Raw genomic sequence first — 18,445 nt, 5'->3', positions numbered from 1 at the left:
TAACATAAATATAGTGTCCCTACTTTGCGGATTTTCACTTATTTGCGGGTGGTCCTGGACTAAGTGAGGGAACACTGTATTGGGTTTGCATGCCACTGGTGTTAGTATCTGCAGAAGCAACAGATAGCTCATTTGAAATATTTAAACAAGAAAAGAATCAATATGGCCAGAGATAGCATGCATATCTCTTTATCACAGTGCAGAAATGAGCTAGTAAATCAGGTTATAACAATACAGCCCAATTGAAGTAATATAGGGATACATTTGATGTATTCTTGCTAAACTGAAAGGACAAAAGAGGTTATTTTACTAAATATATGACATGTATATAACTACTTATGAATTCTAGAATGGCTAAATGGGGGAAACTCCTTTTGCCTAAACATTTTATAGAACTAGCCAGCCTAGGCACTGCCCAAAGGGATGAAACCACAGAGGTGACCCTCGCTAAAAAGGCAGGGGATGAGCAGCCAGAATCCCTGGGGAGATTTAAATTTGGTTTCTGTCCTTCAAGCAGAGAACAAGAGGTTGAACAGCCCCCCCCCCCACACACACACCCCCAAATGAGCACAAGACCAAGACCATTTAGTGTAGAGAAGGTGGATATTGATTCAAAGAGGCACAAGAAGGGTAACCAAGTATTTATTTGGGGGTTTTTGCTTGAAAACCCGTAGCTTGAAGATAAATCTTTTCCACAATACCTAAGATGAACCCAAGGAATCTTTCCTTGTGCATTTCTCTGCATGTTTATTTTGTCAAATCCAGCAAGGACCTGACAAATGCAATCTTCCTTTTTGTTAATAGAAGCCTATTTTTTAGACAGAAAAGGTGGAAAATATATATGTAGTAGAAGAGGCTTTTGGGTTCAGGTTAAAATCACTGACTAGATCTACCCACCTCTGTAATAAAACTCAATCTGTACTGTTCTGAGTTTTGCCAACAGGATCTTGATAAACAGGCAGTCCCTAAATTATAAACATTCGACTTACAAACTACTCATAGTTAAGAACGGGGGTGAGAGAACAGGAAGTGAGGAAAATCTACTTCTTGGAAAGGAAATTCACTCTTGAAAGAATTATCATGGGAAAATGTCGCCACTGGAGCTTCAGCACCAATCCTTGTTTCCACAACAAGCCAAATTTTTCAAAATCCAGTTATCACAGGGACAAAAAGTGAGATGAAATCTTCTGAACAGGGGCACAGGCAGCAAAACAAACACCACAGAGGTGTTCACCCTTTGCTATGCTATCCAAAGATAGACAGATAGATAGATACAGTAGAGTCTCACTTATCCAACATAAACGGGCCGGCAGAATGTTGGATAAGTGAATATGTTGGATAATAAGGAGGGATTAAGGAAAAGCCTATTAAACATCAAATTAGGTTATGATTTTACAAATTAAGCACCAAAACATTGTGTTATACAACAACTTTGACAGAAAAAGTAGTTCAATACGCAGTAATGCTATGTAGTAATTACTGTATTTACGAATTTAGCACCAAAATATCACGATGTATTGAAAACATTGATTACAAAAATGCATTGGATAATCCAGAACATTGGATAAGGGAGTGTTGGATAAGTGAGACTCTACGATAGATAGATAGATAGATAGATAGATAGATAGATAGATAGATAGATAGATAGATGGAGTTACACTTTAAAAATATACCTGTTCCAACTTACATAAACATTCAACTGGAGAACAAACCTACAGAACCTGTCTTGTTTATAACTTGGGAACTGCCTGTACTATTTGCACGTGGGCTGGACTTAGGTCTTGTCTGTACCACTGCAAAATGTAAACTGCAGTGCTTCAAATTACAAAAGTGCTGTGGGCATTAGAAAGAGAGAGAGATAAATATGGCAGCCTCCTGCTAACGTGCAGTATCCCAACTGACTTTTCAGTGAGGGCTACTTTTTGTTAAATAAAATTGACAATCTTAACTGCATTGTAACTACGAAATGTAATAACAGCCATTTTTCACATTACTTCAATGAAATTGGTACTAATATGCTCAGCTGGCGTTTTATCTCCTGGAAGAATCGACTCCTGTGCAGAAAAGAAAAAGAAAAGAAAAAGCTGCACCTGAGCTCACAGAACAACGCAGGATGATGTGCCATACAAATTGGTTATACTTATCAGGCAATTAAGTACAAAAGAGAGAGTGGCTATAGCATGAAAACTCCAGCCTTTTCATATCACCAATTTCATTAAGAATTAAATATTTACAACAGGTCTGAAAGACAGGTCTGTATGATTATCATCCTTATCTGTGGGTGGGGACTGATTCCCTTTTCTTTTTAAAAAAATGAAATTGTTCTATTTCCAGCTCACAACAGACTCAAGCAGTCAAAATAGCCAGCACCACTCCCACACTAAAATCAAACAGTATAAAATAGAAAACATACTGTAACAAACACCACATCTGAAAAAACTGGAAGGGGTTGGGTGGGATGGATGACTTTGAACCATCCTTTTTGCGGCTATCATTTAAATCTTAAGCTTTTATATTTCTCTACTTTTGCTGTTAAACTTCATCTATGCATTTTAATTCATACTAATTAACAAAGCCAACAATCGCTGCATTTGTTTCAAAAAGCTGATTCTATGTTTCCAATTTCTCAAAAATGTTGTTAAGGGCATGGCTCTTTTCTAATTGATCATCCACCAAATCCAAAAGAACACATTCAGGTTTTAACTGAATATTATTTTTTTAAAAATTTTGTGAATAAGGCTGTGTATTTCAGCCCAATATTTTTCTAGCCTTTTCACAAAAGGCTGAAAAATAACACAAAAAAGATTCTTTTAAAATGTATTTTTATATTTTCATATTATATGCTCTTGACCATTTTCCAAGATATCATGATCCCTTAACTATTCGTCTTTGCTAATTTTTTTAACACATTTTTCTTTTCTTTTTTTGTATCTCATTCAAAAAATCTTCTCTTGTCATTTCCTTTTAGTATTACTGTTAAACTTGTCTTATTGTCATCCCTGACCATTTGAATATCATTTCCCTTATTTAGATGATCTTCAAGGAATTTTCTCATTGTTCTTGCATTTTTTTACCACTCTAAAACAAAACTGCCTCCTTTTGTCCTCGTCTAAATTTTCATTTTCATTTTTTGAAGCACAAGATTATGGTCTGATACAATTTTTAGTAACATCTCAATCTTGTTTAGTCTACAATCCAGAAATGTTGCAACCCAAAGCAAATCTATGTCTTTCTGAAAAGTAAGTAAAATCTTTTGCCTTTCCATCTGTTTGTCTCCAAGAGTTAACTGAGTCCAAACTATACATTAAATCAAAACAAACTTTTGGTAATATGCCTTGTAACATTTTGATATCCTTGTCATTTGCACGAATGAATGAAATTACTGAAATTGCCTCTTTGGCAGATGTATCCACTGATGATACCTTACTTCAGTGATTCTCTTGGTCTCTATATTCTTGGTGACTCTTACTGGCATTTTAATTTAAATAATAATAATAATAATAATGTATTTATCCACAGGGTGGGAATATTTTCCTAAATAGTAGGCTCAACTGCTATTATACACATGACCAGTAGATGGTAACATTCACCCAATTAAAGCCATCTGCATTGACCACTCAGGTCAGTTCTGAGCCAGTTTGGCAGAATACCTTTGACTATGCAGATGATTAGACTGATTTGGCTGAAACATTCTAGAGGTCTGGATGGTGATTACATTGATCAAGGATGGGGGCTTCTTCTATTACTTGTCCAAGTAGGGTCAACTGGCTACCTGCTGCCAAGCCATGCCCTTGGTATTTTTCGTCAGTCCTTCCACTCGGTGTCAGGTTTCCACAATGCATTTGACATTCTGCAGAATCAATTTCACCATACAATTGCAGCACGCTGCAGCCCATTCAAGAGCTTTTTCTGGACTTCTTCCATCCTAGCCTAAGTCAGTTTGAAGTCCTTAAAGCATTCTGTAACAGGCTTTGGCAGCATGTGTTGTCTGGCTGCGTCAAACTGCATTATATGGTCAATGTCTGTCAGTGCAATTATCTAATCTCTTCATCCCAGCAAATACACTTTTTAACAGCGAGTAAAATGAAACTATTTTTTATTAATTTGTAAATTAAAGTTACATGTGATTTCAATTTAACTGTTAGTTAAAGTTGTTTATGGAATCTATCAAGAGTTTTTGAATGTAAAAAACTTTTTCATTTCTTCCTTCTCCTCTGCTATATTCAATCTTATAGAGTCAGGAGACTCACTTTTCTCCCCTGCAGAAAAGGGAGTTTCTTTATTTAGTGGAAATCTCCCAAACCAGACTTTTAAGCAATTGGGTTGGTGAAATTAGTGCCTGATGGCTGTTTAATATATGGTGCTGCATGGAGCAGTCAGGCAAGCTATTCCTTCTGCCCCACAGCTCTTTTGCTAATGGTTTCCTCAAGGGATACATGCTTCTGGACTGGTATGGTTGATCCTCTTGTCACCCTCTTGTCTGGAGTGAAATGTCCACCTCTGGAGCTTCCCGCTGGCTGGCAATCTCGGCTGGAGCCATTTTCGAGAGCAGCATGCTTTCATGCATCATTTTGTTCTCACCAGAAGCAGCAATGTTCTTCTTTTTAAATGAGCTTCAGATATTGGCAGGACACAGAACAGGCACATTTAATGATGACCCCATGGAACTATGGCTTATGTGATAGACTAACATTGCTAGGTACAAGCTAGCCAAGGAGAATTTCTGTCTTCCTTCAATTACATTATGTAACAAAATTTGAAAAATATTCTGTACCTTATCTGCAAGTGTTATTCCTGTTTAATTGTGTGGTGCTTACTTTAAAAGCAGTTGTTATACCCCAGAAACTTCATTTTTATCATAGAACCAATTAGGAAATGATATTTGCAACCCAGGAACAAAAATTGTGTTGCATAGTGTTATCATGAGATAGTTTGGTTCAGAGTGCAGTGATGAATTGTGCTCATTGAGCTTGACTTCCACTAAGTAAGCTACAAAAGTACTCAGAGAGTGGCTAGCTGAAACATGTACCAGAGCAGAGAATTAAAAATGACTCTCCAAAGACATTTGACCTAGAGAAACTAGGTAGGCTGTTGAAAAAGGACAGATACATTCCTACTCAGACTGGTTGTGTGCAGTATCCTGAAATGACATGTTTATTACACAATGGCAACTAGAGGCATCAATCCCAATGCAGTCGGCTTGACATATGCACTATCCAAATACAAATCAGTAGTTGTACGAGATAGATGTCCACAGAGTGTGATCTTCCTAATTTGCATCATGGTCCTGTCACTCTAATTCAGTTCTTCAACTAATACCAGCTACCTTTGTTCTTCCCTGGTCTAGTATTCTAGCACTACTCTGGCTGAACTGATATCTGTAGTTCTGGAGATACATGGCTTCTGTTTTTATTTTTCATGCCTATTTTCTACTAATTTATTAAACAAAAGCCAAAGCAAGTCTAAGGCCCCCTCCACACATCTGTATAAAATCCACATTGAATTGGATTATATGACAGTGTGGATTCAGATAATCCAGTTTAAAACAGATATTATGGATTATCTGACTTGATATTCTAGATTATATGGCTGTGTGGAAGGGCACTATGGGTGCATCTAGAGTATACAATTAATGAAGTTTGACATTCTTTGAAATGCTGTGGAATCTGGGCTTCTGTAATTTGGTGAGGCATCAGCCCTCTTTGGCACAGAAGACTTTGTAATATTACAACTCCCATGATTTCACAGGATTGAGCCAACACCATTCAAGTAGTGTCAACTTGCATTAATTCAGTGTAAATGTACCCTAAGGCAGAGCCAAGGCTTGGGGATGATACTTTTTTGGACAACGATTCCCAGAATACCCTAGCCAGCACAATCACTGGGTGTGCTGTGTTGGAGATAGCAAACTTCTCAAGCCTCCTCTATCCAATGTTTTGTCTGTTTATAATGTGTTATTTATTTCCTGAAGTGTATTTCTTTTTTGGTGTGCAGTTTTCTTAACTCTATGTACTTGAGGAAGTGGGAGGGGCTGCAGACCATGTGACTGGCTCAGTGACTGTTTAGAATGCAGTTTAAAAGCACCCAAACACAAGTCAAAGAACATGAAAGGCACTGCAGATTAACTCAACCAGAGAAATCAGCCATAGCAGAGCACTTGTTGAACCAACCTCGACACAGTATATTATTTGAGAACACAGAAATGCTTGACCACTCCAACAACTATCATGTCAGATTACACAGAGAAACCATTGAAATCCACAAGCATGTGGACAACTTCAACTGAAAGGAGGAAACCATGAAAATGAACAAAATCTGGCTAGCAGTATTTTAAAAAAACTCTCAAAAATCAGAACAGTAAACAGGAGCAGCACTCTAAAAACAGAAGAATTCCAGACAGGAATCAATCAGGGGCAGCTAACGACGCTGAACAAAGGATTCCCCCAGGCCAGGATGCGAGGCTGGGAAGGCCATTTAATGCTAACAAAGGTGATTAATTACAACATTCACACTGGCCTCCAACAGACAAGAGTTCTCCCCCTCCCACAACCCAGGAACTTCTACAGATATATCAACCTTCCTTGCTTAGTTTCTCCATGCCTCACAACCTCTGAGGATGCCTGTCATAGATGTGGGTGAAACATCAGGAGAGAATACTTCTGGAACATGGCCATACAACCCGGAAAACATACAATAACCCAGTTATACAGAGCAATATAGTTTTGAAGAGACTGTTAAAGATTATAAATGAAAGATACAAACTGAATGTTTTAAAGCTTAAACTGACAAATATGTACCTATATATTTAAATACATCAAGTTGTGAGTAAAACAAACATGTTACTTTAAAAATTCTACTTGAATCTGTCTGCTGAGAGCATTGAATAGAAACAAGATATTTATGTGCCCAGTGATCTTCCATTACCCAATAAACTAAAGGAACACTCCTAAAACTCTGCTATCCTATAGGTTATGATCCCAACAGGTCATAATCCAATAGTGCAATATGTTGGCTGCAGAAATGTAGGCTATATAGTGTTAAACATAACTATAATCAGAGCTTAATAACGACCACTGTATTAAAGGGCTTTGACCTTGGACTGTCATTCCAGGAGGTTCCAAAGCAGTAAAATCATGTTAGATTTTGTAACGTGCACTCAAGATGCAAGGTGACATGATAATGGTAGAGCAATGAGCTGTTGTAGAAGCATATATTTCTTTTGTCTAGAGTCAGGTTCTGAAAATTGGTTCTCTGTGATGTATACTGTAAAAAAACCCCACTACATTGTGGTCCTTGCTCTTCTGGTGGAACCACAGTATATTGTGGATGATGCCAGTTTGCCACAAGACCACCAAAGACAAATCCTTGTTTTGACAAATAGGATTTGTGATAGTCAACCAGTGGTCAAATATAAACTTGCAGTACGCAGCTGGAATATATCTGAGTTCACCCCACAAGTGAAGAATCCCCTGTAACTGCTATATGAGTTTTCACTTTGAAGGATGTAAGACAGAAGAAGAAAATGGTGTAAGAAGACAGTAAGTCCTACTGCACTTTAAAAACCAGCTAATTATGAACAGTAGAAGCCCATCAATCCAGTATGTAAGAACCTGATGGGCCTCCTTTCATCCTTTAGTAGCTTAACCTCTATATTATGAAAAAAAAATTAAACCTGTTCAGTAGTTTTACTCAAACTAGCATGCATAATGCCCTCCTGCCAATACCTCCCAGTGAGCCCTTCAGGATATTGTCTTTAGCTCATTTCACCTCTCTGTTGTATGCACTGCTATCTATGATGTTTTACAGCTATAATAATTAGTTCCACAATTAGTTCCACTACATACCTATCAGCAACAAAACAAATGGGTTCCTTACTATTTTCTACAGTCATTATGTTCACCAGCAGAACAACACTAATTTGATACATGCACAAACACACAGGGAAAAATTAATAGTTGCACAAATCCACATTATTACACAATACTGAAACTATATTATAATGAAAATGCAAAAGAGATGTAGAAGGCAAGATTAATTTCAGATCCAAAAAGCTTGGCAGGGCACCTAGTACTCCCACTTTCTCAGTATTATAGCAACCTCACCAAGTGAATTTGTATCCACAGATTCTGCAGTCATGGATTCAACTAACCACAGATTGAAAATATTCAAAAGAAATTGCAAAAAGCAAACCATTTCCATTTATGTAAGTGATATCATTTTACTACATATTTTGATATATCTAGTCCTGAGACAAATCCCAGAAGATACTGAGGGACCACTGTAGTTTGTGTTTTTCCTATTTAGATCATCACTGTAGATTTACTTTTTTAATTGTCAGAGACAACGTTCTCTTAACTTCTAGGGGAATGGGGAATGTAGGATTCCCTAGTGATGAAAAAAGTCACTTTAGATTTGTCAGAGATATTGTTGTTGAGGGAACATCACCACAAGATAAAGAGTTTGCTTGAGAGTAGAAAAAAGAATTCTGCTCCCATCCACTCACTTTAAATCTATGACACCTTTTCCAATAGCCCCAGAATGGAGGTTGGAAAAGTCTTCCATTTGGGCATAAAGTTTGGCAACATCTTCACCTGATTTGGAACTTAGTTCTCACAAATAAGCATTTAGGAGGTAGCTTGGTTGTGCTGCTGGCTTGAGTGTCTGGTTATAGAGGTTACAATTTGATACGTATGTTTTAGAGTGTGCATAATTTCAGTGTGATTTTAAATACCTCTGATTTGGCTCCTTATCCATAAGCCATTTGCTTTCTTTAAGATTGTGAACCTTTGAGGCAATGAACTGTGAGAAAAACAAAACTGTTATAAGCTGCTTTGAGACTATGGGACACAACAGGATGTAAAATGAATAAACAATGACTGGTTTTAGTAAATTGGGGTCTCCTGACGCAGTGGCAACAAAAACTAAGCACGCGAAATCATAACTGCTCACATCCACTCCTCCCATCCTTCCCATGCCTTTTTCCTAGTCAAATTTTACACTGCGAGCTCCTTGGGGATAATATTTCCTCCCTTTTCCATCCTGCTTTAGGTTATAGTACAAGATAGAGAAAAACAATATTTTTCAATGTGTACGTACATTAAAAGATTTGTGCTTGGACCACATAAGAAAGGTATGCTTTCAGTACTGATACTCTGCCTTCAGAACAGAAATTATTTATCACTGAATCTTCTAAGTACCTCTTGCTGTGATACAACTCTTTTATTCATCTTCTACCATTTATTGCACCATATGGTTGAGCTGTCAGTTTTACTAAACGTACCAAGAACTTTGTCATGCCTAGCACTTACAAAGTAGCAGCTGCATGCAACCATGGTTGAATGAGGACAGAGAATACAGAACAATGTGTATCAAGATTTATAGCAAGTTCCACAGAGTTAAAAATTATTGAAAATACAGCTTTGGACAAAGCAGTAAAAAATTCAGATTTTGTATGATGCCTCAAGAATGCATGCATATTGCATTCTTCTTGCTTGATATGGCCAAGGAGAGCTTATGGTGGAGAGATTGAAGTCATACACAGGATCATAGAATCATAGAGCTGGAAGACCATCTAGTCAGAATCAGAGCACCCCTGACAGATAGCCATCCAACCTTTGCTTAAAATCTTCCAAAGAAAGAGACTGCCAAACAGCTCTTACCATCAAAAAGTTCTTCCTAATGTTTAGGTGGAATCTCTCTTTGTGCAATTTGGATCCATTCTCCAGAGCAGCAGAAAATAAACTTGCCCTTACTTGTGAACATTATGTCTAGGATCATCCCCAGACTGCAAACCTGCGCCTTCAGGGGGAGTGTGACCCCATCCAGTACAGGCTGTAACCCAATACCTTGATTGGCCTTCCGACTGACCAGGAGGACCTCTGTCTTATCTGGATTCAATTTCAATTTGTTGGCCCTCATCCAGACCGACACAGCGGCCAAGCACCGGTTCAGGACCTGCCAGCCTCCTTAGTGACAGGTGGGAAGAAGTGACAGAGCTGGACATCATCTGCATAGAGATGACACCGTACCCCGAAACTCCTGATGATCTCTCCCAGCGGTTTCATGTAAATATTAAACAACATGGGGGACAGTACAGAACCCTGCGGGACCCCACAAGTCAATGGTTGTGGGGCCGAGCAGACGTCCCCCAGTGACACCATTTGGGACCAACCCTCCAGGAATGAGTAGAGCCACTGCAAAACAGTACTTCCAAGACCTATAGGCATCCCAGAGGCATCCCAGAAGGATACCGTGGTCAACAGTATCAAAGGCCGCCGAGAGGTCCAGCAGAACCAGCAGGGACACACTCCCCCGTCCAGTTCCCAGTGAAGATCATCGACTAAGGCGACCAAGGCTGTCTCGGTACCATGCCCCAGCCTAAAGCCAGACTGTGCTGGATCCAGAAAATCAGTGTCAACCAAGAATCCCTGGAGTTGCGAGGCAACCACATGTTCCAAGACCTTGCTCAAATAGGGAAGATTGGAAATAGGCCGAAAGTTTCTGAATTGAGTGATGGCTTCTTCAACAGCGGCTTGATCACAGCCATTTTTAGGCTCGCTGGAAACATGCCCTCCCAAAGGGAGGCATTCACCACCACCTTCACCCACTCAGCCAAACCCCCTCTGGCTTCTCTCACCAACCAGGATGGGCAGGGGTCCAGGATGCATGTGGTCAGTCTCGCCTCTCCAAGAATTTTGTCCACATCCTCGAGCTCAACCAATTGAAATGAATCCATCAAAACTGGACAAGCAGGTGCTCGTGTTACATCCTCAGAGACTGCCATTAATATGGTGTCAAAGTCGGACCGGATCAGAGCGACTCTGTCCACAAAGAACCAAGCAAATGCTTCACAGCGGGCTGCCAATCTATCAGGCATCCTACTTTGAGTGGTGGGAGTTAACAACCCTCTGATAACTTGGAACAGCACCGCCAGACGGTTATTTGCGAAAGCAATGTTGGCCGCAAGGTAAACTCTCGCGGCTTTGATTGCCGCGGCATATGTCCTGAGATAGGAACATAGCCGTGTTCAGTCTAACTCGTTATACTCTGAACGCCACATGCACTCTAGTTCCCTCTTCTTTCGCTTCATCGCTGCCCCCTCCTCAGTGAACCAAGGAGCTGGTTTAGCTCCGTTACTCGAGAGGGGATGCTCCAGAGCAATTGTGTCTATTGCCCTAGTCATCTCTCCATTCCAGAGAGAGACCAGAGCATCAACCGGATCACCTGCTGAGGAGGCGGGAAACTCCCCAAGAGCCGTCAGGAATCCTTCTGGATCCATAAGTCTCCTGGGGTGGACCATTTTAATAGGTCCACCACCCCTGCGGAGTTTGGGGGGCGCAGTAAGTCTAAACCTGATCAGGTGATGATCGGTCCATGGCAATGGAGCGATGGTAAACTCCTCCACACCGCCACTTTCCTCCCATCCTGACAGAAGACCAAGTCCAGTGTGTGTCCTGCACTGTGGGTAGGGCCTGTTACTAATTGGGACAGCCCCATGGTTACCATGGAGGCAATAAAGTCCTGAGCTACGCCTGAAAGGTTGTTCTCGGCATGGACATTGAAGCTGTCTAGCACAATGAGCCGTTGTGTCAGGACCCAGGCTGCAGAGCACCAATAACCAAACACAGAGGCCAGAATCTATCTAATATCTTTATTGTAGAAATATATAAAGTTAATAAAAACAAGTGTAGAAAATAGTCCAGAAGTAGACCTTTCAAGGAAGGTCAAAATTAGTCCAAAGAAACAATGTCCAATATGAAATATTAAGGTCCAAAGTTGTAATCCAGTAACCAAAACACTCACTTTGCCAAGCAAAGTGAGGGGAGATGACAAGGTCCTTTAGTCCATGAAACTTAAGCAAGGCTAGGAAGCAGAACTTGATTCTTGGAACACTAGGCTTATTTCAAGGCAACAAGAAACGAGGAGAAAGAACAGGATCCGTGGTAAATTCGTGGCAAGGTCCGGGAAGCAAGGCAAGGTCCGTGGAGCAAGACAAGGTCCTGGGAAGCAAGGCGAGGCTGGAAACGGGAACAAAGGGCTTGGACGCGGGAGTAGCGTAGTCCACACACAACCTACTCCCGAAGCTGACGAATTGACTCCGCAAGATTCCTACGTGGGCAAAACACCTAAATAGGGTCTCGTTTCCCCGCCAAAGAACAATTCTCTGGGGAACCAGAACCGAAAGCCATTCTCTGTGTCCAGATGCATGACTCCCTAAAGTTTCCCATGGGAAGCAGGCTTAATCAGCTGAATGCCTGGCAGCGATCCTAGCGCTCCTGCGAGAAGCCTCCTGAGCGCTTTTCTGTTGTTTATAATAATCGCGGCGAGAAAATGGGGGAGATTTCGGCTCAAGGCTTGTTTGGCAGACTTCTGGAAGGCAAATCTCCTGCAGGTGCAAGGGCTCCAATTCTGGCTGAAAAAGCTCCAATTCTGGCTGAAACGGTGGGAAACCGAAGTTTTCCTCTTCATCTGTCACAACAGTGTTAGGAACAGGACTACATGGCCCATGAGTCATCACACGTTGGGACTTCAATGCCAGGCCCGAGACCACCTCAGTTAGCTCAGTCAGGGAGACTGTAGTGCAGTGGGGTGGTCAGTACACTAACAGAATCCCTAATTTGTCCCGGTCTCCCACCCTCAGGTGGACACATTCAAACATGGTCGACTGCGGGATGGGAAACCTGATCAGGGGGATGGAATCCTTCTAGACCACCATGACCCCACCTCCCCTCCCTCCAGATCTCGGCTGGTGCTGCATGGAGTAACCTGGTGAGCAGAGCTGGGTGAGGTTAACTCATCCCATCTCGTCCAGCCAGGTCTCCGTTATACATGCCAGGTCTGCATGTTCATCCAAGATGAGATCTTGGATGAAAGATGTCTTCCCATTCACAGACCTGGCATTGTCATTTGTGGGGTGGTCAAGTTATTTGCAAACATGACAACATATTATAAAGAGTTTTTAGAAGACACCTTGACTGTATGCAGAAATATACATAAGCTATAGTTCTTTTTTATTTCTTCAGGTATGTAATGCACTCGGCAACTTCAATATGTGAAAAATAATTCCCAAGTTAGTTTGTTTATTTTTAAAGCCTGTTGTGCCATGTTAACTGTTCCACAACTTCTAAAGTGCCTCTCAAAAGTTCAAGGACAAAAAATGCATTTTATAGCTAGATAATGAAATGCCAGCATGAGTCAAACTCTTTAAAATAGCAAACCTGCTGTAAAAACGTAGTGACAAAGGGAGGGAGAGAGAAAACACCACCATCATCACAATTAATGCCTGACAGACAACTTCATAAGCCAGAAGGCAGCATGACATAAATGCTGTTTGTCAAAATGGTAACTTTGCAACAAGGAGCATCAGTCAAATACATGTTAAAGACGATTTCTCTCAGATACAACAAAGAAATGTAGATCAGAAGGGAACAGCATGTGAGCAATGTTCTTTATATCTTTCGTTACAATTCTTCTGTCTGCCCTGCCTATGGCTTTTTTCATCTGACTGACACTTCTGCCTTAGCTTGCACCAGTATAGTTACTTCAGCATACTTTCCTGAAAGCTTCCTGTCCCATAGATGTGGAACAGTTTTATCACAATGCTCAAAGATTAAAGAGAATAAGCATGAAATTTTGTGTGCTAGTTCTTTTTAATACATGAAGATTGTGAAATAAGTGGCCCTTCAGTAAACACACAGTAATTGTTTTGTGATTTTATTACTGGACTCTTTCACAGTTAATTCTTTATAAACAGTTTCTCAAGAGGTTTTTTTTTTTTTTTGCTCTTCATTTTCTATTTAGAGAGCCATGAATACTGAATCCAGTGTGACAGCTGTTCACCTATTTTAAAACCTGATTATTTGTACAGTTGCTGCCTAGTCTGGAGGTCCCTCACATGCAAACAAGAGGGCAGAAGATAAAACTAGTCGACCACCAGATCCCTAACCTACAGAAGAGGGGTTAATTTCCTCTCCCAACTCTAGTGTCTCATTATGTAAACCATAACTTTTAAACGTTCTTTTTTGAGTATTCCATCAAATGGAGTCTGAAAAACTGAAATAAGAGAAAGCACAAAAAATTTGACTTCCTACAAAAGAGGCAAAACCTCAATACCTGAGTATATGAGAGCTATTATATATTAGAAGAACTGGGGAAGTTAAATACTATATAACTTTTCCACACTGTGATAAAAATAATCTGACCCAAAACAACACATATTTAAGTATTGTTAAGCCCACTGAAATCAATAACCTTAAAGCATACTTCATTTTGTACTAGATAGTGGTGTGTGGATCCCAATAATTTTTGCTTTTCTCAATTAAAGCAAGGCAGTATGAAGAGTTCAGAGGAAGAAATAAACCCCTCATTTGTCCCTGTTCTCAGCTGGCAACCTGTTGCTCTCTTCTTAGTGTTATTATACAATGTCAACAGAATGAAAATAGCAGTGGCTTTCTTAACATAAAACACTTCATGTACATTCAAAGGGGAAACAAACACAGGTTTTAAAAGGCGAAAGATTTATACGATCTGAAGAGAAACCAGAGTATAAGAACCTGCCGTGATTGGTGCCTTACTAGCAGATTATGATAAAAATATAACACTAAAAGTAGCCACATTTGCAATCGCTGCCCAAAAGATCAGAGACAGAGTAGCAAAAACCTCGCCGGAGACCAGATAGGGAAAGGGAGATGGTTAAGGAGGTCACAGACTAGACGCTGTTATTGCTAGGTTTCTGCCAGCAAAATTTTAAAGTACTAGTTTTTAAATCTTGAACGGGTTTTGCTTTACATTGGAATGTGTTTATAAAGGTTGTATGTTATTGATGTCATGGCCTATGGCTAGTGCAATAAACTTTATTCATTCAACACAGGTTTTAATACTAGTGCAAAAACCCAGTCCTAAATGCTCTGCAGTGCATTTGCCAGCACTATGTATTCATTACGTGGTCAGAATAACTTGTTAACATTACCCACATTGGGAATTGCAACTGGAAGCTAAACATCTTTCCCCTATGTTTGAACATTCAAAAATTGCTCTCTGAAAGTATCCCGTGTTATTAATTTAAAAATGAAACAGTTTTGGATTGACATATTTTTAAAAAGGAAAGCTTTCCAATTTTTGCTGAAGGAATTGGAATTGGCTTTCACTCTTTGTTATCACCACCAGCATTTCACTATGCTTTTTAAAAACACATCTGATGTAGTGCAAACCTCAAAAAGCACATGCATTGTAGAGACCTTCCCTACAGTCCCTGCCCCCCCCCCCCAATCCATTTCTGGAAATTCTTCAAATTCTTTCTCTCAAGTCCTTCATTCAAAATCACATGGTATGAGCTTTCCTCAGTCGGCACCAGTCTTAAGGAAGTCCAGTACATATGGCTGCTGACACCTCCACCAGATAGATAGATAGATAGATAGATAGATAGATAGATAGATAGATAGAAAGAAAGAAAGAAATTGTATTGTATTGTGAAGCCTTCTGAATGCAAAATACATACAGTCACCACCAAGTTAGAAATACGATGGGGTGTATGGGTTTTATCTTAAGTTGAATTTGGATGTGAGATGGAACAAGAACATTTTTTAAGTCTAACCCCAGTCTACAATTTGACTATAGTTGGACCAGAAATATAATGTAGAATTGCATTGGAAGATATAGAAAGGCCCATAAACACTTCTGGGAGAAGAGGAGAGATTGTTTAGTGTGGACAAATGAAACTGTGAATATTTAATCTGTGGATAAGGGGGCCATACTCTGTTTCCAAATCACATTAGTCCAGGTTGTGGACACTACCTGCTTAGTATTGATTTTCATCAAATATTTGAAAACTTCTGAATGTAGTATATACAAGCAGTCCGCAAGTTACAAATAAGATATGTTCTGTATCTTAGTTCTAAAGTTGAACTGCATGTAAATTGGAACAGGTACGTTTTTAAATGGTTATTCAAGCCGTGTGTGTGTGTGTTTTGAATAACATAAGGAAGGGTTAACACCCTGTGGTGTTTTTTTGCTGTCTGTGTCTCTATTCAGAAGATTTCACCTCACATTCTTTCCCTGGAGTTTGAAATTTTTGGCTTATTGTAAAAACAAGAACTGGTAATAAAGCTTCAGTGGAAACTCCTTTTCCCATGATAACTCTTTCAGGAGTTAATTTCCCTTCCGAGGGATAGATTTCTCTCACTTCCGGTTGTCTCACTCCATTCTTAACTAGAAGTCGTTTGTAAATCAGATGTTTGTAACTCAGGGACTGCCTGTACAGTGTTTCTTGCTCATGAAAAAACACTGAACAGGCAGCATTTATTAGTGGTAGAGCTATGTTTTCCATACATTTGATTGCATGTTCAAATACAAGTTCAAATCAAAGATGATTTAGGTAGCAGGGCTTGGGAAAAGGTTTCTAGCTGATACTCTGAAGAGTATACAATAAGATAAAGCAAGGTGGACAAAGCATTGTTTGCGATCTACCCAGGGGTTCAAAAACAATGTTCCTAAGGGGATATTTCTATCATGTTTCAGGCAAATCATGGGTCACTGAAGCTGTTTTGAAAGGGGAAGTAAGTTGCACTCACTTAGGCTCCTTCTACACTGCCATATAAAATCCAGTTTATCTGCTTTGAACTAGATTATCTGGCAGTGTAGACTCATGTAATCCAGTTCAAAGCAGATAATGTGGATTATCTGATTTGATTATATGGATTATATGACAGTGTAATAGAGACTATACTTTTGCTTTAAAAAACTTGCTCCTGTATTAAAGAAGGCCCTGAGCTCTGCCTTCTTGCTCAATGCTGGCATTGGGACTGCAGGAAAAAGCTGTCTGGGGTATTTTGGAGCTTGTAGATCCAAAAGTAAATTTTCCACATTCTTGCCCTTAAATTCTTTTGTGTAAAAAACCAGGCCCAAATACAGTAGAGTCTCACTTATCCAACATAAACGGGCCAGCAGAATGATGGATAAGCAAATATGTTGGATAATAAGGAGGGATTAAGGAAAAGCCTATTAAACATCAAATTAGGTTATAATTTTACAAATTAAGCACCAAAACATCATGTTATACAACAAATTTGACAGAAAAAGTAGTTCAATACGCAGTAATGCTATGTAGTAATTACTGTATTTACGAATTTAGCACCAAAATATCATGATGTATTGAAAACATTGACTACAAAAATGCGTTGGATAATCCAGAATGTTGGATAAGTGAGACTCTACTGTATATTAATATTACAAGCCCAGATTGGAGCATTTTATTCAAACTCATCTACAAGTAGGTAAACTTGTGTTATATGACCTCTACTTTAAACCAAATTGCAAGTTCCTTCTGTAGAAAGAAATAAGTGATTTTCACAGTATCATAGAATAATAGTCGGAAGAGACCACATGGGCCATCCAGTCCAACCCCCTGCCATGTAGGAAAAGCACAATCAAAGCTTTTAATATACTTTAAGTGAAACATTCTATGTTTGCTTTGTACACAGGTTGGGATGACAAATAAAACTTGCAAGCTACAACAAAGCAAAGGAAATGTAGCAGCAAATTGGGCAGCGAGGCAACAAAATAGGCACCCAGCTATAGCATCTTCTGACTTTTGTATCAACAGGTCATAGTTTCCAAGGAAACAAGAAATTCTCCATGAACATTGTGTCCTAAGCTGAATAGAAGAAATGGTGCATGCTTAATTGATTATAGTTATTAGTTTGACAGCAGCAGTTCCTAAAATCAGAAGTTTTGAAGGTGTTTCAGACCACATTATGCTTCAATCGCAACCATTTCTTAGCTCCAGCTATGTCAAGGAGATTGTTAGTTTCCACGTACGCCATTTAGAATGTGTATTTATACTTCAACATTTAAAAATGTGTTAACTACCATTCTGCCAAGAAATGTTGAAAATATTTTCAAAATAGTAACAGGCAATAGATATAAATATTATGAAATATATCGACACTAGATAATGTGGCAGATTTGTAAAAGAAATTTTAAAGTCCACAACACAGGCTAACTACAGTAATTCACAGGTGAAATAACCATCTTCATTCAAATGCAAAAAGATAACAGTAAGCAAAAGAAAGAGAAGGAGCTTGGCAGGTATTTAAAGAAATGGACTCCCAACACGATGCAATGGTTGGTAGAACCGCATGAGGTGTCTACATTGTAGATGTCATAGCCCTGTTCCAGTAATATATCTAAATTATGTAATATCTGAAATAGGTCTGAGGTTGTGCATGTTACTCTTGCCCCCTGATGCCCAAACTCACTAGGTTGAGCCATAACATCAAAGCAGAATTCATTATTGAGCAGATCATTCCCAAACATATTGACAGTTCTACTTACGTTCAAATAAATGTAAGCTGATGTCCACAGCTCTTTCCTTTTGTTAAGACAATTTCAACATTCTGGTAAAATTTACGTCATTTCTGCTTTTTGCCTGACGATTTGTGCTCCCTTT

General features: G+C 39.4%; 1 protein-coding gene across 2 annotated transcripts in view; it reads right to left on the bottom strand.

Annotated features, from left to right (window-relative positions):
• The window catches only part of camk1d (calcium/calmodulin dependent protein kinase ID), a 281,944-nt gene that overhangs the window by 110,372 nt on the left and 153,127 nt on the right, over nucleotides 1-18,445 (bottom strand). The gene's annotated exons all lie outside the window — the stretch shown is intronic.

The sequence above is a fragment of the Anolis carolinensis genome, chromosome 5 (assembly GCF_035594765.1).
Source record: "Anolis carolinensis isolate JA03-04 chromosome 5, rAnoCar3.1.pri, whole genome shotgun sequence".
NCBI classification, from domain to species: Eukaryota; Metazoa; Chordata; class Lepidosauria; order Squamata; family Dactyloidae; genus Anolis; species Anolis carolinensis.
Note: the sequence above shows the minus strand (reverse complement) of the source record. Positions and strands in the feature narration are given on the sequence as shown.